We start from the raw sequence: 4,564 nt of genomic DNA, 5'->3' as shown, positions 1-4,564 counted from the left end.
CCGTTTGTCTTTTACGTGAAGGATTTGTGATTTTGGCATGTGATTGTGTATAACACAACGGTGTGGGTCCTTGTGCCTGGCTTTACTGTTTTAATTGCAGGCAGTGAGCCGTTTATGGGCTGTCGCCGTGGTACAGCAAGACTGGCTGTACAGCCACACAGTTTTCTAGGAAAGTTGTATGTGAAGGCACAGTTCACACCCGGGATGCGGAGACACACTTGAAACCTAACTCAGAGCACGCTGGCTAGAATCCCTCAGGCTTCCCGGGTACTGTCACTGGGTGACTAGGGCTCTTTCCTAACAATACAGCGGACTCCCGACGCTGGGTTTTCATTGTCTTACGTCGTGTTGCTCTTCTCATAACTGAAGGCCTGGAAAAGATTTCAGCTTGTCAAATCAAACATGTAACGTTTATATGTAAACCTTTACGCCCTCGCTATATAGCTATTTCCCCTCCCTCCCCCGACCCCATGGGTTTTCATTTCCTCGGAATCAAATACTCTATCTGAGCCTCCCATGCCATGGACATTATCCTCTTTGTCTTTGGTTAACAGAGTAAGTCCAGTGGGGTATTATTTATTTTTAGATGAGACATGTTGACTATTGTTTACTGCCTTCAGAATGTCACGGGCAGTGCGGATCCTACGCATTTATCTTTCTGAAAATAAACAAAGGTTGCTTCATTCTCAACCTCAGAAGGATGTGTTCTTTTTTTCATTCATCAAGGAGGGGCTCTCTAACGTGAGACACAGAGAAACTGCCTATGCTCTCTGTCAGCGTTCCGCTGTACTTGCCACTTGCATCACCCATGGAAGGCTCGTTGGATTAACGTCAAGCCATATGCCACTCGGGTGCTCTCACGGAGTAAACTGGGATCTTTTGAGATGATATTTAAAATGGATCCTACTCTGACCACACAGTACATGTTGAAGTAAAAATCCTTACAAACTGTCTCCACTGGTTACCAGAAAGGGGCAAACTCAAACCTGCCTACGCCAGGAAACAGCGTGCAAGGGACCTACCTGGTGGAGTTCCAAGGGGATTACACTAGCTCACTCCCTTTGGGGCTTTGTGGTGTGACTTCTGCATTATTGCAAACCTGCCTTCCCTCTCCACTTTAGCCTCTCTAGCCTGCCTTTCTTAAAGGGCGGTCAGGGAAAGACAGAAAATGGCTGTCACCCCCGCCACACCCCTACGCACCCCCTAGTCCCCCCTGTCCCGTCCCCGTCCCCCCCCCCCCCCCCCGTGAGCTGCATCTGTTGGTCCACAAGTGGTGTCTCCAAGGAGACCGTCCCGTTCCCATTTATGCAACTACTGACACTCATACTGGGGTCTGGCTGAAGCCCATTAATTTTAACTGGTCTCACAGGGTGACATTTCTCTGCTTTTTAACCTTCTTTAAGCCTTCTGAGCCCCTCTCCCCCGATGCTGGGTGGATAGGAATCCTGGCATTCTTTGACTGTGCTGTATAGGTGCAGGATCTGCTCTGCTCCTTTTCCTCTGAGGAAGATGAGTGTGTCTATGGAGCAGCGTTGTCTTAATGCCAAGGACTGACAGACTGGGAAGCGTGTCAGCTTACTGAAGTCACCTAGTGCCTGCCTCCTACAAATAGGCCTCCTAAGAGTGGCCTGGGGCTGAGTATGGGTAAGATGTTTGCCCAGATAGTCAGAGGGAGTTAACTGTGACAATTACTATTTGGTCACATAGGTGGGAGCCACAGAGAGTTCTCAAGCGTTGAGCATGAAAGGATGCTGCTGGGCCAATGCACTGTACTGTGGACAGTAACCCAGGAAACCGCACAGTGGAAGCCAGGCCTGTGGCTCTATCCCAGACACCGAGGTGGAGGGAAGTTAGTCAGGTTTGGTTTGTAGCCACAGCCTTCCCAGAGCGCACAAGCTCTAACTAGGGACTGACACCCTTGATGTCCCAGCGCCATGGTTTTTGTGGTTAGACGCAGAGCTTCCAAACGTGATCGTGGCTCTCTGTCTTAAAGGACGGTCCATCCTTCCATCCTCACTGGTAACGTCTTTGAGTCGTGCATCAAGGGCAAGACTGACTGTCCTGTGAATCACGATGCCCTCTCCACACTGCGCAGTCCCTGTCCTGTGGGTCACGATGCCCTCTCCACACTGCGCGGTCCCTGTCCTGTGAGTCACGATGCCCTCTCCACACTGTGTGGCCCCTGTCCTGTGGATCACGATGCCCTCTCCACACTGCGTGGCCACTGTCCTGTGGATCACGATGCCCTCTCCACACTGCGCGGCCCCTGTCCTGTGGGTCACGATGCCCTCTCCACACTGTGTGGCCCCTGTCCTGTGAATCACGATGCCCTCTCCACACTGCGCGGTCCCTGTCCTGTGGGTCACGATGCCCTCTCCACACTGCGTGGCCCCTTCTCTGCGCTCTTACCACTTTCATGATGGCATTTAGCAAATAGTTACCAGGGATTCTGGGAGTAATACCTTTTACCAACTGTATGTGGAATAGCTGCTATGGGCACACTTCTCCCGGCTGTCACACTTCTCCTTCCGGCTGGCACATCCCAGTTTTATCTGCAGCACTCTCCTCCTCAACAGTTTGGTGAGCAAGGAAGCTGGGGGCTTGTTGTCACCCTAGAAAATAGCAGATTTAGAAAAGAAGCAAGCAGGGCATGTTGGCGCCCGCCTTTAATCCCAGCACTTGGGAGGTAGAGGTAGGCGGATAGATTTGAGTTGGAGGCCAGCCTGGTGTGCAAAGTGAGTCCAGGACTGCAAAGTGAGTCCAGGACAGCCAAGGCTACACAGAGAAACCCTGTCTTGAAAAACAAAGAACAAAACAAACAAAACAGAAAGAAAGAAAGAAAAGCAGAGCTGGGATTCGAACAAGGGCTGCTGGACTCCACAGCTCACAAAGTGGTCTAAATCACTTGTCTACCTCACCCAGAAGTACCTGGGTGAGCCTATGCAACATGGCAGGGAGGTCTTGTTGTCTTGAAGACAAGTCTCCTCCCTGTCCATGTCTCACACTTTCCCAAGATCCCAACTGTACATGAGCCAGTAAAGGCAGACAGGCAGCCTCAGTCACAGAAAAGCCAAGTGTGACCCCCCCCCCCCCAGGTGGGCGAACGATACTAAATGGCTCTTTAGGAAACAAATGAAATGGAGACATTTGAGCCCTGGGCACCAGCAATGCCAGCACACACAGTCGCCTTCCTGTGAGAGCCATCCTTCACAAAGACAGGCCTCTGTTCAGCTTCCAGAAGAATGGTGGGCCGGCTGGCCACAGAGCGAATGGCCACAGAGATGCTTTGTTCAGCAGGGCAGTGCCTCTGTGCACCAGCCTGCCGATGCAGATTTGTGACCCTGCAGAGTGACAAATCCTCCACACATCACAACCTTTCGAGCCATTCGTGAGTGGCTGTTGGGTTTTTTGACTATCTAATCCTCTTCCTCCTCTTTCTCCTCCTCCTCCTCCTCCTCCTCCGCTAGGCTGCTGCTGTGTAGAGCTGGAGAAAGGCTTTAGGACTCAGTCAGGAAAGGCAGCCTCTGAGGAGGGGGCCCAGGGAGACGCAGCATCATCAGAGAGATGCTGGAAGTGGACAGCCCTAAACACCAGAAGAAGTCACTTGCCATGCTGCTTGTTTTATGAAGTATAAAATGTCCAGCAGAGCAGACGTCAGGCCCACGCCTTCTCTCCTGTAGACAAGCCCTTGGGGAAGCCGCCTTTCCACTGAGGACATTCACCTACAGTGAACCACACATTTAAGTAAATCAGTTTCAAAAAGCTTATTAAGGCACCTGTCTACACAGTAGAGACGTCTTGGATGTGGGTCAGTGAAGTGCTTCATTCATTCACCATAACTAATTGACTGCCTGTTGTCTTACAGGCCCTGTCCTAAGCACTGGGGCTGCAGTAATGAGCAGCACTCACCGGCCTGGGCGTTCCTAGCATCTGGAGAGTGAGGGCAAATCCATGAGTGAAATAAATGGTGCTATTTTGAAGAGAGCAAGCAGTACAGGAACAAGCAGGAAGTGAGAAGAGACACCCCCTCAGACAGTAGTGGGGGGATGGATTTGCTACGAGCTGGTCAGGACAGGTCTTAGAATGTGAAGGACTTGAGAGAGAGCCACATGGATAACCAGACACACAGCAGAAGCACAGGCCGCGTGGGGCAGGAGCGCACCTAGCATGGCTGAAGGAGGGTATGGAACGGGGGTCTGCGTGGCTGTATGAGGTGAGGTATTCTTGCAGGGTTGAGTGAGAGATTAGCCTGGAGGTGAGTGAGGAAAGAGGAGAGAGAAGCATGGCTGTCACTAGATGAGACGCACTTCCTCTAAATACGATGGGGAGCCCCTGAAGAGTTCAGCGGAAAAGATTAGGATTTGCTTTGTGTGACTGGAAACAATGGCCGTGAAGGAAGGCAGACACAAGGAGACCTGCAGAAAGCTTAGTGATCCTCCAAATGTGGGCGTGGCCCATCCCAGGACATTGGCAGTGGATGCTGATGGCAGCTGAGTGGAGTCCCTAGGCCAGGACACCATATCCCCAGTTCCCTTAGCGCCTACCGTAGGTGCCCACCTGTCTT

Source organism: Acomys minous, assembly GCF_964271855.1.
Source record: "Acomys minous genome assembly, chromosome: 11".
NCBI classification, from domain to species: Eukaryota; Metazoa; Chordata; class Mammalia; order Rodentia; family Muridae; genus Acomys; species Acomys minous.
The sequence above is the reverse complement of the archived record's forward strand: the minus strand, read 5'-3'. Positions refer to the sequence as shown.